Source organism: Sorex fumeus, unplaced genomic scaffold, assembly GCF_029834395.1.
Source record: "Sorex fumeus unplaced genomic scaffold, SorFum_2.1 ptg000086l, whole genome shotgun sequence".
In the NCBI taxonomy this organism is placed as follows: Eukaryota; Metazoa; Chordata; class Mammalia; order Eulipotyphla; family Soricidae; genus Sorex; species Sorex fumeus.
Window position 1 is genome coordinate 8,123,926 of NW_026606143.1, and position 18,035 is coordinate 8,141,960.

Consider the following 18,035-nt stretch of genomic DNA (forward strand, 5'->3'; position numbering starts at 1 on the left):
GTGAATGTTTAGGACAGTGTGCTAAGCGAAATAAGTCAGAAAGAGAAAGACAAATACTGATGACTTCATTTACATCTGGAAGCTTAACAAGTGTAGTTTGGAGAAACTGACTAGAATGATGGTTGGTACGTGTGTATTGGGAAGGGTGGTTGGAAGAAATGAACTATGTCTGCTAGAGATGATAAAATTCCATTGACAAGATCAATGAATTCCGGGGATCTAATGTCCAACATTATTATAACAATAATTTTACAGTTGACTATATGACATTTATGGCCTATGTGCTATAGTAAACAATCATTTACTACCTACTTCAAAGTTGCTTAGAGAGTAGATCATAAAAATGCCCATCACCTGTGCACAAAGGCAATCAATTGTACAAGGGCATGGAAGTATTAATTAACCTATCATTGGAATTGTTTTTCAATAGAGGCTACTACTGAGCAATATGGGGGGTTGGGGTGCCAACTCCAGCACTGTCAAAAATCTGAGTATAATTTTTCTTTTTTCTTTTTCTATTTTTGTTGTTGTTGTTTTGAGACCACATTCAGTGGTTCTCAGGGCTTACTTTGGCTGTGTATAACTTCTGGCAGGGCTGGGGATCAGAAGCAGTGCTGAAGATTGAAACTGGGTTTGCTGAGTGTAAGGCAAGTTCCCCATCCACTGTACTATCCAGTCACTCAATTTTTCTTTTTAATTGGAGAGACAAAGTACTTAGGCAGGTAAAAATGATTTACATCACATGGAATTTTTGGGGGGAAATTTAAATTGAGGTTTTGTGGTTTACATTGCTATTGTTTCCCTACACAAATAATTCCAACACCACACCCATCATCAGTGTACCCTCTCCCTCTCCCATGGACTCCTATCTCCCACCCTCCCAAACTCAATTGTCACATCACATGGAATTTTATTTATATATTAAATTTTTATTAAAGTACCACGATTTATAAAGTTATTCTTAATTGAGTTTTAGACACACAATATTGCAGCACTGATCCCACTACCAGTGTCGACTTCTTTCCACCAATGTTCCCAGGTTCCCTCCCATATCTCCTCCATGACCCTCCAACCTGCGTTCTTGACAGGTACCTTTCTAAGTTTGATTGCTAGAGTCCGGGTCTCTTGATTTCAGTGTTGTTGACTCTGTGGTTCAGATATTTGGCTCTATCATTTCTTAAAATCACCTTTATATTTGAGTCCTTTGATCTGACCCCATTGCTTCTCATCTGTCCTTTCCCCCTCCCCTCCACTCTTACTTTCTTTCTCTTCCCTATTCTCTGGGCCAAGGTTAATATGGGTATATCCCTTCCCTCCACTTTAAAACATTGAATTTCCTCATCCAGTTATTCCAAATACCACATATAAATGATATCATCCTGTATTTATCTTTCTTCTTCTGGCTTACTTTATTTAGCATGATATCTTCCAGTTCCATCCTTATAGTGAATTGCATAAATTCACCATTCATGACAGCTGTGTAGTATTCCATTGTACGTATAAATACTACATCTTCATGATCCACTTATTTGCTGTTGGACATCGAATTTGATTCCAAATCTTAGCTATAGTACAATGAATAATTGCTGCCATAAATAATGGTGTGCACATGTTATTTTGAATGAATGTTTTTCTGTCCTGGGGATAGATACCCAAAAGTGGAATTGCTGGGTTATAGGGGAGCTCAATTCTGAGTCTACTGAGAACCCTCCATACTGTTTTCTATAGGAGTTGGATAAGACCCTTATGGTTGGATGTGGTTGGATCTCATCCACATCAGCAGTGGATGAGAGTTCCTTTTCAACACATGCCTGCCCACAGAGATTGTTCCCAGTGTTTTGATATGTGCCATTCTCACTGATGTAAGATGATATCTCATTGTTGTCTTGATTTGGATTTCCCTAATAATAAGTGATGATGAGCATTTTTTCATGTGTCTGTTGGTCTTCCTCAGAGAAGTGTCTGTTTATTTTCTCTCCCCATTTTTTGATAAGGATTATATATATATATATATATATATATATATATTTGGTCTTTGCATCACATAGATTTTAAGTAACAGTTGTAACACTTGAGGTCATGATAATAGTGACAGAAGGTGGTGAGAAGATTATTAAGAAGGACAGTATCCCTAAGATTAGTGTTATGCACTTGTGATTTGTTTTTTGTTTTTGTTTTTGGGCCTCACCCAGCTGTGCTTAGGGCTTACTACTGGCTCTGTACTCAAGGATCACTCCTGGGAACCATATGGAATGCTGGGGATAGAACCTGGGTCGGCCGCGTGCAAGACAAACATCCTACCCACTGCACTATTGCTCCAGACCCTCATTTGTGATTTCATAGTGCAACTTTCCATGTGTTTATATGTTTCTTCATTGTGAGGGCACTGCTTGGTATCTAAGTTTTTGTATGTCTAAATTTTGATGAATGTTACTTCTTATTGTAGAGGTGTCTATATATTATGGTAGTAAATGTTCAAATAGAATACTATCCTCATATATTAAGTTTAGCCATGACATAGTTTTTTCTTTTTGTTTTTGCTTTGTGCAGGGCACCCAGTGGTGCTTGGGGGATACTCCTAGTTCTTTGTGCAGGGGTCACTCTCAGAAATGCTTGCATGGCCATGGGGTTCAAACTGAGGTTTCCTACATGCAAAATGTGCTTTAGCTTGTTGAGCTATCACACCAGGCCATCCTTTAAATTTGTTTTTCAGCTATTTCTAGGCTACATGGTTTGTCTACAAGTTTTTCAAATTGTCACAAATTTCAAAAACTGTTTTATTTTTCTATGGGGGTGGTACACCAGCAGTGCTCAGGGATTACTTCCTGGTGCTGTGCTCAGGAGTCATTCCTGGGGTGTTCAGGGAGCCATATTTGGTCCTGGGGGTTGAACACAGGTCAGCCATGTGTAAGGTAAATATCTTATTTCCTGAATTCTCTCTATGACCTTCCAATATATTTATTTAAAAATATCCAGATTACAGGGGCTGGAGCAATAGCACAGCGGGTAGGGCGTTTGCCTTGCACGCAGCCAACCCGGGTTCGATTCCCAGCATCCAATATGGTCCCCTGAGCACCGCCAGGGATAATTCCTGAGTGCAGAGCCAGGAGTAACCCCTGTTCATTGCCCGGTGTGACCCAAAAAGCAAAAAAAAAAAAAAATCCAGATTACAACTGAATCCGATGCAGGTCAAGTCCATGCTGTTATTCAAGGGCCAAACTTTACACACATATTCATAGACATCAAATCACCATATTGTGCATCTTAAAGTTGTACAATGTTATATGTTAATTCTATCTCAAGAACGTTGGAAAGATAAAGCCATTTATTTATAATCTTTAAAAACAAACCAAAAACCACATCAGGAAAGTGTTTCAAGTTTCCATGTCTCAAACATGTTTTTAAACATCTTACAAAATCAGGAAGAGTCTCAAAAGAGAAAATTATCTGGAAAAGTTGTTTTCTTCATAGAATTTCTTTCTTTTCTTTTCTTTTTTTAAAGGGCCTTCTGGGCAGAGACACGAACAAGTTTTTTGGGGGGACGGTGAGGGCCACGCCCATCAGTGCTCAGGAGTTACTCCTGGCTTTGCACTCAAGAAATTATGGGATGCTGGGGATTGAACCTGGGTCAGTCACATGCAAGGCAAACTCCTTATCCGCTGTACTAACTCTCCAGTCCCTTATCATAGAATTTCTTGTGGATAAATTGTTCACATGAAACTCACCACGTTATTATTATTGTTGTTGTTGTTCTTGTTATAATAGTTTGTTTTGGGGAGCCACACTCAGTGGTGCTCAGGGGTTTTTCCTATCTCTATGACCACTCCTGGCAGGCCTGAGAAGGGGACCATGTGGGGTGCCAAAGAGTGAACCCCAGCCAGCCCCGTGCAAAGCAAGCACCCCACCTGCTTTACTCCCTCTCCTTTCCCAAACTCACCATTTTAAAGTGCATACTTCAATAGTTGAATTCTAGTTTTGTGAGACTGAATTCTAGATTTTTTTTGTATATTGGTAACACTGGTTTAGAATCCTGGAGAAGTTTTCAGGTGAACAATTTCATACCTCAACACCTGCATCACCATCCAATCCACCCCCTCTACTTAACTCCTTTCCCACTCTCTTTCCCTCTGGTTACCCCCATTGTGTAGTCAGAATCTAGCAGAGCTTCCTAAATATATTTGACGTACTGATCCCTTTTTTTCTTCTTTTTGAGTCATACCCAGTGATGCTCAGGGGTTACTCCTGGTTCTGCACTCAGGAAGTACTCCTGGCGGTGCTTGGGAGACTATATGGGATGCTGGGAATCGAACCTGGGTCGGCCATGTGCAAGGCAAATGTCCTACCCGCTGTGCTATTGTTCCAGCTCCCTGATCCCTTTTTAAGGGAGGAAAAACACTCAGTCTCCTCCCTTGGAATCTATCTTCTCTACATGAACAAGCAGAAAACCCACCTCCAATTGCACCTGAGTCTCCTACTGCCCCCCAAATCATTCCAGCGCTACCACAGGGCATATTATTGCCTACTTTGGGAAAGAGTGATAAAGGTTTTTTTGGTTTGTTTGTTTTTTCTTTGCTCATTTTCTTTCTTCCTTTATCCTCTGTGCATAACCAAAAATGCACGTTATTTGTCTTTCTCCATATAACTTACTTCACTTAGCACAATACCCTCAAGTTCCATCCATGTTATTACAAACGGCAATATCTTTTCTTTATAGTTTGAAAATTTTTGTCACCTTAAAATAAGTACCTTTACTACTAGCCACTTCCCATTCCTCCTTACTGGCAGCTAGAGGCCATGACTGATCTACTATCTTTCTCCAGGGATTTGCCTATTGTGAGATAGCACATAAAAGGAATCATAATTATGTTAGGCCTTTTTATTCCCATTCATGCAGTACTACGTAACATTTCTTTTTATGAGACTGCATAATGTTCCAATGTATGGGTATAACACGTTTTATTTACCTATTCATCAGGTGATTTTATTTGGGTTGTTTCCACTTGGGGACTATTATGAATAATGCTACTATGAACATTTGAGTACAAATTTTTGTGTCTGCATTAGTTTTCTTTGGGAGTATAAATTTCTATGGGAGTATAAATCTGGAAGTAAAATCCCTGGGACATATGTAAGGAAATTCCTTAATTAACTTCAGTTTTAGAGGTGGGGGGGATATAGTTCAGTAGTAGAGAACATGCCTTGCACATGTGAAACCTGCATTTACTCCCCACCTGTAGAAACAAAACAAAACAAAATTTAAAAACTATAATAGAGCAAAACATGCAAACCCTTCCAAAAAACAAACAAAAAAACCCCCCAAAACTCCCCCAATCCCACCAACCCAAAACCAAGACAAATATCAATCATATAGGAAAGTTTCAAATATTCAAGGCAGTATTTCAAACAGGTCATAAATGTTCTCAAAGAGAGAGAATGTATCTCAAATACAATAGAAATCACATCAAACAAGTAACAAATGATCTCAATGTAATGGGAAGATTTTAAAACAGGACAGTAAGCAATAAAACAGAGAATACATGTTCAAAAATATTTTGGGGCCTGGGCAAAGTGAGAGTTCAGCAGATAGGGCACTTGCCTTGCACGCGGCTGACCTGGGATGATCTCCCTGCATCCCATGGTCTTCTATTCCCCGCCAGGAGTGATTCTTGAGCACAGAGCCAGGAGTAAATCCTGAGTGCCACTGGTGTGCCTCCCAAACAAAAATAAATATATTTTTAATTTAGTCATTGTGAATTAAAGAGTTTTTCATGATTGGAGTTCAGGCATAAAATGTTTCAGCATCAACATCTTAATCTATAACAAAGGGTATCAGACTGAAAGAAAGGGTACCAAAAATTGGGAAAGGGTTCAAAACTGTTCAGAAGCATCTCAAAACATCAGAAAAGGGGCTGGAGTGATAGCACAGCGGGTAGGGCGTTTGCCTTGCACGCGGCCAACCCGGGTTCGATTCCCAGCATCCCATATGGTCCTTGGGGACCACCAGGAGTAACTCCTGAGTGCAGAGCCAGGAGTAACCCCTGTGCATCGCCAGGTGTGACCCAAAAAGAAAAAAAAACCACCAGAAAAGGTCTCAACGCTTAATAAGCAGAGGTTAGGGAAGATCTATAATATTCTATCAAGACTCATATTACACAGACAGAATGTGTCCCAATAGTCAAGATATGAATATTAGTATGGTAGAGACTCAAAGTGAGGAAGGGTCTCAAGTTTAACAAGTAGGGTTTCACATGTGTCAGAAAGGACTACAATTAGAGAAGAAATACCTCAAATTCACCACAGATCATCAAAAATACACAAAGGGCTGTTTCAAAGGAGTTAGAGTTTCAATGAGGTCAGCAAGTATCACAAACGGAGAGCAATTTGGGAGAGGTCACAGGATATCAAGAGTCAAAATTGCCAGGAAGAATGTCATGAATGAGTGTTGTGCTCACACACGTCAGGAAGGGGCTCACCCAAGTCATGAAGAGTTTTATGCAAATCAGAAAAGATTTCCAACACAACAGAAAGCCTCAACATCATCAGGAAGTCTCAAACAGGAAAAGCCCTGACTTTGCAAGGGTTTCAAAAATGTCAGGCAAATTTCTAATAGTCAGGAAGAGTTTTAAATACACCAGGAAGAATCTCATCAGGTCAGGATGTAGTTTCAACATGACAGGAAGTGTCACAAAGAGAGAGGAAGGATCTAAAATATATCATGGATCCTCTGAAACCACACTAGAAGAAGGCCCTCAGAATCTGAGGAAGAACTTCTAAATTTGTTAGTGTGGGACGTAAACATGAAGGGAAGTGTCTCGAAGGAAAGGTTGATAATTGTTTCTAAGAGTCACAAATAAATTCGGAAGGTTCTCAAAGCTTCCAGGAGGAGTCATAAGAAATACATAAGGAAAGTTTTCAGAGCCATTGGAAATGTCTGAAATATATGTTGAGGAGTCTCCAACATAATAGGAAAGAAGGCAAGCTTGTCAGAAAATATTCATAACAGAGAGGAAGTTCATATATGTGAAGAAGCATCACAAACAAATCTGGAAATTTCTCAAAGTAGTAGTGAAGCATTGCAAACATGTCAGTAAAAGTCTCAAACAGAAATGGAACTAGTGCTTCTGATACAACCCAGAGGGTCAACTTGTCAAGAACATTCTCAACCTGTCAGAAATGGTCTCAAACAATTAAAGCAGAATCTTAAATGAGATTGGAGGAGTAGCAAGCATGTCAAGAAGCTTCTCAAATGTGTTAGGAAATGTCACCAAGAGGAAAGTTCTCATATACATCAGGAATCTTCTCAAACAAATATACCTGCGTCTCTAGGTAGTGAGGAAGAGCATCAAGTTTATAAATAAAGCTCTCAAACTGAGATGAAGAGGTCTAAATATCTTTGGAAGGGTGTCAAGTGTGTCAGGAAAGGTTTCAAGTAAGTTGAAAGGGGTCTTAAACAAGTCAGACAAGTTTCCGAACGTATCAGAAAGAGTTGCGAGGAAGCCAAGAATACATGGATTCAAACGGATTCAAACAAAGATCCTCAAACATGCAAGAGATGGTCCCAGACATGACAGTAGGATATTAAACTACTTCTCAGCAATGGTCCAGAACAGAGAGGGAAAATCTCAAATATACAAGGAAGCAACTCAAACGAGTGAGGCATATTCTCCAGGTAGTAAAAATGAGTCTTAAGTCAGTCAGCAAGGTTTACCAAACTGAAGGAATTGTCTTAAATTCACTTGTGAGAGTTTCCTACAGAGAAGTCTCCACTACCTCCACTACCTCAGGAAGAGTCATAAACAAATTATAGAGTTTCTCAAAAAGTAAGATAGTCTATAAGTCAGTAAGGGGTCAGAGAGATAGTATAGCAGGTAGGGTACTTGCCTTGCATGTGGCCAACCTGGATTTGATTCCTGGCACCACATATGGTTTTTCAAGTCCCTAAGGGAGCCACCCCTGTACTCAGAGCCAGGAGAAAGCCCGGGGCACTGCTGGGTGTGACCCCCAGACCAAAAAAGATTAAAAAATATAGGAGGTTTCAAGAAGCAGGAAGTGTCTCCAACACATACCAGATGCCTCCAACAATCTGAAAATGGATTCAAACAAGTCATAAAAGGTGTTCCATATATCTAGAAGAGTCTTGAAAAATTACGAAGTTTCTCAAACATGACAGGAAGGGTGTTAAATACATGAGAGGTTCTCAGATTCATAAAGAATGCTCTGAAAGAGACAGGGAGAGACTCAAATATGCCAGAAATGGTGTCAAACAGCCATGAACATCTCAAATAAATCGAGATGAACCACAAGTATGTTAAGAGCCACCAGCATAACAGGAACAACCTCACACTTATCAGGAAGAGCTTAGTCAGAAAAAGTTGCTAGCAAGTCAGAAAAGAATTCAAGGCCTAGAATAATAGTACAGTGGGTAGGGTGTTTGCCTTGCAAGCAGCCAAACTGGGTTTGATTCCCAGCACCCCATAGGGTTCTTTGAGCGTCACCAGGAGCAATTCTTGAATGCAGGCCAGGAGTAACCCCTAAGCATTGCTGGGTTTGGTCCAACCCCCATCCCCCAAAGAAAAGAAAAGAATAAAGAAAGGGATTCAAATATATTAGGGAAAGTCTCCCCGCCCCGCCCCCGCCCCCGAATCAAGAAACATTTTAAACAATTCAGGATATATCTCAAATTCTGTTGGATAACATTGGGTTGTTCTTGCTTCTCCCGCAGGGAGCTTAGGTTTATTGAGCTACTCCCATCAACAGTGCTCCTAAGGCACACCCAATTCCATTAGGTACTAAGAATCCTGTGTTGCTTTTCTGTTTCCTTTGTGTGCTTTGCATGGTTTAACAACGTCCTTTTTTTTGTATAGACACAGAAAAACAGTTGATGCTATGTTTAACATGAGAGTTAATTGACTCCAAATAATATTTGCTCTTGGGTATCCATCATATTTACTTGACTTAAGCCTCAGTTTCCCTTACTTCTTAACATCCCCGAAAGGAGGGCCCCAGTGAGGAACTTGGATGGACTCAGGGCAAGCTGTAAGCTACCCTGGTATCGAAAAGGGGCAAGTGAAGCACTATAAGACATATAATAAGTTAAGAGCACGGTCACGGAACAAACTCTGTCATGAGCCAAAAAGAAGTAACTGAATAAGGACCCTGCCGGGATTATGAAAGATAACCTGGCCTGAGGACTATAGTTTGGGATATTTAGTGAGGTGTCCTCAGGAAGAGCCACTCTTTAAGCTCAAAATATCTCTTACTGTGTTCAAACAAAATAACTAGAAATAAATGGGAAAGGAGAAAGCTAAGGAAAGGAGAAAGCAATACACCCTTGTTGGAATCCCATCCTTGAACTTCTAGAATGCTGAATCCCCAGATGAGATTTTTGTCCCTGAGTTAATCTCCTAGAAGAACTTCCCCTAAAGGGGGGACTTTACATCTATTTACTGCTATGATAATGTTCAACCCCACCTATGTGTAATCCCACCCCTCACAATTTCTATATAACTAATACTGGGAAAAGAAATAAATGGTCACCAACTACCAACCAGCCTAGGGCCCTGTCCCTCCATTTCTTGTTCCCTCATTTGTCTGTCGGCTAGGGGAATGGTTCTCGGCCACCAAACACATGTGTAGTGTGCCCACACTTTTTGAACTCACAAAATTCATCAGCGTTTGTAACCTGTCTCAAAGATCTCAGTCAGAAAGAGTCTTAAATATGTTAGTAGATAAGCTGGGTTGAAGAGTGTTCCCCTACAAACTAATGTATACCTAGAACCTTGGAATGAAGAACTATTTGGACACAGTTCTTTCTTTTGGGGGGGGCGGAGGGCACAGCCAGCAATATTCAGGGGTTACTCCAGACTTTGCACTCAAGAATTACTCTTGGTAGTGCTCAGGGGACCATTTAGGATCACCTGGGTAGGTTGTGTGCAAGGCAAACACCTCAACATTGTACTATCTCTCCAGCCCAATAGTTATTTTTCCCTTTTTTTTTGTAAATAGTTGGATGTAATTAGTTAAGATGATGTCATACTGGATTATGGTGGGCTCTGAGAAACCCATGAGTATTGCTGGGTATGGCCACTAAGAATCTCAAATATGTCTTTACCCTGCTCAGACAACTCATAAAGCCTCTCAGACATTTTAGCAAGAGTCTTAAATAGGTTAGGAAGGTTCTTAAATGTATCAGGAATGGTTTCAGAGAGGAAGTGTCTGAAATACATCAGGAAGTTCTGACACAACTCAGGAAGGATGTCAAAATATTAGGAAGTGTCTTACCCTGACAGAAAGAGTCTGAAATTCAAGAGGAATATCTAATACCCTAGAAATAGTCTCAAACAAGCAACCAAGGGTCTTTAAATGTACAATCTCAAGGTAGAATCTCAAGGAAGTCGCAAAGGATCACAGTGTCTGTAATAGTCTTAAAGATGTAAGAAATTCTCTTAAGAAGTATCTCAATTATGTCCTAAGGGTCTCAATCATGGAGAAAGTCTATTGAGGAAATCAAGAAAGATCTCAAAATCAACAAAAGTGTTTTGATTAGTCGTGAAGGGGCATACAGTAATATGGCAAAGGCTCAAATTTGTAGGAAGTATCACAAACAGACAAACAAGACTATTCTTTGGCAAGCAAGAAGAATCTCTATGAAGGTTTTCAGGTGGAGTTTCACATTCATGAGGAAGGATCTCAAAAGGAATAATCTCATATACTTTAGGATTGATCTCAAATATGAGAATGAGTATTCCATGATGAAGGGAGGGTTTCTATTATACAAAAATGAATTTCAAATGTATTAGGAAAAATCTCAAACAAGGAATATATTGAAATTTGTCAGGATGGGTCTCAAAATTTTTGACATAATTTAAAATACATCTGAAAGCTTCTAACAGAAATTCAAATATGCCAGGAAAGGACTCAAAGGAGTCAGGATGAGTTTCACGTTTCTCAGGAAGGGGTTGAGGTGCATCAAGGAAGTCTCTCAATACATCAGGAAGAATCTCAGATATGTTAGGAAGGGTTTCAAGTAAGGCTGGAAATGCCTTAAGTACTTCAGCAAGAATTTCAACCTTACAGGAATGGTTCAAATATATCACTGAAGATCTTTCCAACGACTGTGGAGGGTTCTAACACATGACAAAGGGACTCACATATTCAGGAAAACTTTCAAATTCATTAGGTGGAGCCTCAAATATAGCAGTCTCAAAGAAGTCTGGACAGGCTCAAATAGTCAGAAAGAACTTTAAATATGTCAGAAAGCATCTCAAATTGAGATTAAAGTCTTAGATATATCAAGGAAAGATCTCAAATACCTCAGGAAGAGGATTACATTGTTCCGAGGGACTTTCCAAGGGTCATAGAGTCTATCCAAGAAGGCTCAAAATTCATTAGAATGAGTCTCAGTCAGAAAATCTCTGAAAAGTGTTCCACATATCCATTCATCTGTAGATGGGCATTTGGTTTGTTTCCATTGGTAGTGAACATAGGTGTGCATATATCCTTACTAATGAATGTCTTTGTGTTTGGGGGATAGATGCCAAGAAGTGGTATCACAAAGGCAACATAATATGAGAACTGACCAACACAATGAGTCGGGTGGGAATTTGAGAGGGAGAAGGTCTGGGGTCCTTGGGAGAGAGGGGTAGATATACTGGTAATGAGTTTGATGTTAGAATTATGTGCATGGAAATCACTGTTAACAGTATCGTAAACCACAGAATCTCAATTAATTTTTTAAAAATATTTTTAAGTCAAGTAGAGCCCCAGACTTACAAGAGAGTTTCTCAGGCAGGCAGAAATATGGGGTCTCAAATATGACAGAAAGCGTTTCCCCAAGGGTCAGCATCTAATGATACTCAGGACAAGTTTTAAATACATCAGTAAGGGTTTCAGAGCTGGGAAGAGAAGAGGCTCAAATGTTTCGGGAACAGCCTTGAATATGACAGAAAGGATCTCAAACAGTTCAGGAAGAGTTTCAAAGTCAGAAAGGTTTTCAAATATATCCAATATAGTTTCAAACAAGTGGGTAAGGGTCTCATACTTGTCAGGAAAAGTCTCAAATTCCTCGGTCAGGGTCTAACATTCTTCTGGTAGGGTCTCAACTGGACAGAATCTCCAAAATGTCAAAAATATTTTTAAAAACATTGAGGTTGAATTTAAAATATAACTAAGAAGGGATTCAAATAAATCAAGGCTTTTCTCAAGACATTAGGAAGCTTCTCAAACAAGACCAGAAGTGTCTTGAGTATAGCATAAGAAGGTCTCAGCCATGTAGAAATTGTTAAGGGTCTGAAACAACTCATGAAGATTCTCAACATGACAAGAAGTGGCTCAAATAGTCAACAAGAATTCAAAATATACTAGAAAGAGGCTCAAATATGTCAGGAAGTGTCTCAAAACAAGTCAGGTACAGCTTGAAAGTAGCCAAGAATGGTCTTGAGCAAATCAGGACAAGTTGGAAATATGTCAGAAATAGTCCCAGGTAAGTCTAAAAATTTTTTGAACTGAAAGGAAGAATTTCAGTCAGGAAAGTTTTCTGTCTAACCTGTTAGGAAGGGTCTCAGTAAGTCAGATAGAATCACACACATACCAGAAATGGTCTTTAAAAAAGTCAAGAAGGGGCTCATGTCAGGAAGGATATCATTCATTTGGCAGAGACAATAATTCATGCAGATTCTCAAACAAAGAATCTCATCTGCATCAGAAAAAGGCTAAAGCATTTTAGGAGTGGGCTCACACACTCATAATGAATGTCAAACAAGTCAGATGGTGCCACAAAGGCACCAGGAAACGTTTTGAACAATCAAGAAGAACAATAAAATATGTTAGGAAGTATTTTTAAAAAGTCAGAAAGTCAAAGTAGGTAGAAAGATTTTTTTTTCCAGTTTTTGAACCACACCCAACTGTGCTCAGGGTTTACTCCTGGTTCTGTACTCAGGGGTCACTCCTGGCAGTGTTCTAGGAACCATATATAGTACCAGGGATTGAACCAGGGGGACAAGGTAAGTACCCTGCCTGCTGTACTATCTCTCTAATCCCAGGTAGAAAGATTTTAAAGATGTATTACTAACTCTCTCAAAGAGATAGAACCTTAAATATTTCAGGTACAGCCTTAAGTCAGAAAATATCTCAAATCAGTACAAGTCTCCAACATATCAAGAAGACTCTTGAGTTCCCCAAAAAGGATCTCAACCAGACAGGAAGAGATTAACGACATCATTCAGAATCTTTACCATTTCAAGAAGTAGTTCAAGTATGTCAAGGAGATATTCATCCATGAGGAATGGTGTCAAAAAAAAAGACAGGAAGGTGTTGGATATGGTAGAAGACTCTCAAATGTACCAAGAATGTTTTCAAAGAAGCCAGGGACAGTTTCAAATTTGCTAGAAAGTATTTCCATCCCCTGGGGAAGGGTCTCTAATGGCCAGAAAGTCTCAACCACACAAGCAGGATCTGAAGTGTTCTTGAGAGGGCAGTACACAGAAGGAGTGTCCAAATAATCAACCAAATTCTCTAATATGTCAATTTCCATATACCTTGTATGGTCTGAATTATGTCAAGAAGAGGATTAAAGATATCAGGAAGTTTCACAAATAGAGAAGGTAAGGTCTCACACCTGCTAAGTTTCTCATTCAGCGAGGCTTATCATACTATTCACGAAGTGATTCAAACAAGTTAGGAAGTGGCCAAAACAATCCAAAAGAGTTTTAAATATAAAAGTAGGAGTCTCAAACAAACAGGAATAGTGGCAACACATCAGGGATGGTTTTAAGTGTGTCAGGAAAGATCTCAAACAAGTCCAGAAGAACCTCAAATTAGTCATAATGGGTGTCCCACTTCTCAGATAGATGTCTGCTTTGTTCGAGGGCCATATCTAGCTTAGGTGGCTATTCCAAGCTCAGTGCTCAGAGGACCATGTGGTGCTGGGGACAAAATCTGGGATTTCTTTGTGCAAGCATGTGCTCCAGCCCCCGGAACCATCTCCCTGGACCCTGTCATGTAGCTGTTAACGTATCTGGAAGGATCTCAGATTGACAGGAAGTCTCAAGTAAGTTGAGATCACCTCGCTTCTGTCAGGAAGCAGCTCAGGGTCCTTGGAAACTTCTCCAAGATAGATCAGAAAGGGACTCAAGCAATTAGGGAAAGATCTCAGTCAAGTTAGGAAGAGAAGGGTCTCTCCTCTGAAAGGCTGGATCTGAAATAAATTTAAAATGGTGGGGTTGGAGCAATAGTACAGTGGGTAGGGCACTTGCCTTGCATAAGCTCACCTGGGTTCAACTCCCGGCACCCCATAATGATCCCTGAGCCCACCAGGAGTAATCCCTGATCTCAGAGCCAGGAGTAAGCCTTGAGCACAGCCAGAGATGTCCTAAAAACCCACCCCCTCTCCAAAATAAAATAAATGGCCTCAAACAGGTCCAAAAGAACCTCAAACAAGTAAGAAGGGTCCCATACAAATCAAGAAGGTCTCATAGATTAGACCATGTGCAACAAGTCAGGAAGGGTTTATGTAATTCAGAAAAAGTGTCAAACAAGTCAGATTCCTCAACTATTAAGGGTGTTAGATCAAGATGGTTCATTTCTAAGGAAAAGTTTTCAACCACCCCTTCATTACCACAGTGATTTTGACACTCTAGCAGTAGGCTCAGATATGCTCAGAATTTCAGAAAGGGCAAGAAAATTGTGACCATTCCATTCTTTCTAACCTGCATGCTCATTTTTACTGTCTGGGCAATGGTGAGAAAGCTGCATTCCACTGACCTAACTTGCTAGGCCTGGTCAAAGACGCCATTTTTATTTCCTTCTCTGTGCATTTCTAACCCAGCTGTCAGTGAATAATCTTTTCAACCCCCAAGTTAGAAACATGTAAAGTTTTTCTTTTGCAGACGCCTTTTTACGCTAAGAGCCCTTAAGAATTCTCTGCAAAGAAAACTTAGTGTGCAAAACAGATTGCCATAACTTTTTTAAAAATAGAAAGCCAGGAAGGGGTCTTCTGTCGAAACAAAACTGTAGCATGCCCATGATTAGTGTTCAACATCCTCTTTCGGTGGAAAATAAGCACAGTGAGCAGCAGGGCTAGTGTCTGTGTCCTTCTTTATGGAGGCCACTGGGTCTCTTTAGCAAACATTTGTTTACTAGAAACAGTCCAATTAGAAACACAGCTCTATCTTTAATTGAAGTATGGCCCCAACTGGTCATGAATAGCCATTATTTTTTAATTTTCCATTTTAATTTAATTTTTTTATTTAAAAAAAATTTTTGAGTCACTGTGAGATACAGAGTTACAAAGCTGATCATGGTTGGGTTTCAGTCATACAGTGTTCCAACGCCCATCCCTCCACCAGTGTATATTTCCCACCACCAATGTCCCCAGTTTCCTTCCTGCCACCCTTCCCCCAGCCTATCTCTATAGCACGCACTTTCCTTCTCTCTCTCTCTCTCCTTTTGAGCATTATGGTTTACAATACAGATACTGAGCGGTTATAGTGTTTGTTCCTTTACCCGTTTGCAGCATGAAGTTCTTATCCAGAGTGATCATTTCCAACTATCTTTGTCATAGTGGTCCCTTCTATATCCCACCTGCCTTATCCCCCAGCATTTGAAGTAGGCTTCCAACCGTGGAATAATCCCCCAGGCCCTTGTTTCCACTGTCCTTGGGTATTGGTCTCAAATTATTTTTTTATATATCCCACAAATGAGTGCAATTATTCTATGTCTATCTCTCTCCTTCTGACTCATTTCAATTACCATAACATTCTTTGAGTCCATCCATTTATAAGCAAATTTCACAACTTCATTTTTCCTAACAGCTGCATAATATTCCATTGTGTATATGCACCATAGTTTCTTTAACCAGTCATTTGTTCTCGGGCACTTGGGTTGTTTCCAGATTCTGGCTATGGTGAATAGTGCTGCAATGAACATAGGAGTGCAGATGGTGTTTCTGCTGTGTGTTTTTGGGTCCCTGGGGTATATTCCCAGAAGTGGTATTGCCGGGTCATAAGAGAGCTCAATTTACAGCCTTTTGAGGAATGTCCATATTGTTTTCCAGAAAGTTTGGACCAGTCAGCATTCCCACCAACAGTGAAGGAGAGTACCTTTCTTCCCACATCCACGCCAGCACTGGTTGCTCTTGTTCTTTTTGATGTGTACCATTCTCTGTGCTGTAAGATGATATCTCATTGTTGTTTTGATTTGCATCTCCCTGATGATTAGTGATGTAGAACATTTTTTTCATGTATCTTTTGGCCATTTGTATTTCTTCTTTGAGAAAGTTTCTGTTCATATCTTCTCCCCATTTTTGGGGAGCTGGATTATTTTTCTTGTAAAGTTCTACCACTACCTTATATATATTAGATATTAAACCATTATCTAAACGTTGGGTAAATATTTTTTCCCAATCCGTGGGCTGTCTTTGTTTCTTGGCCACTGTTTCTTTTGAGGTGCAGAAGCTTCTTGCTTTAATGTAGTCCCATTTCTTTATCTTTGCTTCCACTTGCTCGGTCAGTGGTATTTTATCTTTGAAGATGTCTTTAGATTCAATGTCGTGGAGGATTCTGCCTACATTTTCCTCCATGTATCTTATGGATTCAGGTCTGATATCGAGGTCTTTAAACCATCTTAATTTGACTTTTGTGTCTGGTGTTAAAAAGAGGTCTGACCAAACATGATTGTCACCCATTGCCTCTTTTGCAAACCACAACACCCAATAAGAGAGAGAGAACAAAAGGGAATGCCCTGCTACAGAGGCAGGATGGGATGGGGGGGGGGAGGGATACTGGGATCCGTGGTGGTGGGAAAGGGGCGCTGGTGGGGGGATGGGTATTTGATCATTGTAAATAATTGAAATCCAAGCACAAAAATGTGTAAGTCTGTAACTGTACTTCATGATGTCTCACTATTAAAAAAATTTTTTTAAAAATAAAAAGAGGTCTGAGTTCATTTTTTTGCATGTAGCTGCCCAATTTTCCCAGCACCTCTTGTTGAAGAGGCTCTCCTTGCTCCACTTCATATTTCTTGCTACTTTATCAAAGATTAGGTGATCATATATTTGAGGGTCAGTGTCAGGATATTTGACTCTGTTCCATTGTTCTGCAGAACTGTCTTTGTCATTTTTATTTTTATTTTTATTCTTATTAATTCTTATTAGTGAAACACCATGAGGTACAGTTGTAGACTTACAAATTTTTGTGCTTGGGTTTCAGTTATACAATGATCGAGTACCCATCCCTCCACCAGTGTCCATTCTCCACCACGGATCCCAGTATCCCTCTCACCCCTCATTTCCTCCATCTCACCCTGCCTCTGTGGCAGGGCATTCCCTTTTGTTCTCTCTCTCCTTTTGGGTGCTGTGGTTTGCAAAAGAGGCATTGAGTGGCAATCATGTTTGGTCTATAGTCTAGTTTCAGCATGCATCTCCCATCCTGGGAGGATCCTCTCAACACCCTTTATTTGGTGCTCCCTTCTCTATCTGGGCTGTCTTTTCCCCTAGCATGTGCGGCTGGCCTCCAAACCATGGGGTGAACCTCCTGGTACTTATCTCGGCTATTCTTGGGTGTTAGTCTCCTATTTTGTTACTTTATGTTCCCCAGATGAATGAAATCTTTCTATGTCTGTCCCTCTCTTTCTGATTCATTTCACTTAGCATGATACTTTCCATGTAGTACCACTTCTATGTAAATTTTATGACTTTATCTTTTCTAACAGCTATAGCACAGCGGTAGGGCGTTCACCTTACAAGCGGCCAACATGGCCGACCTGAGTTCAATTCCTCTGCCCCTCTCGGAGAGCCCGGCAAGCTACCGAGAGTATTCAATATGCCAGACACAGTAACAACAAAGTCTCCAATGGAGACGTTACTGGGCCCGCTCGAGCAAATCGACGATCAACGGGAGGGCCTTTACCTTTACCTTACCTTACATAATACTCCATTGTGTAGATGTATCAAGGTTTCTTTAACCAGTCATCTGTTCTCAGGCACTCAGGTTTTTTCCAGATTCTGGCTATCTGGCTATTGTAAACAGTGCTGCAATGAA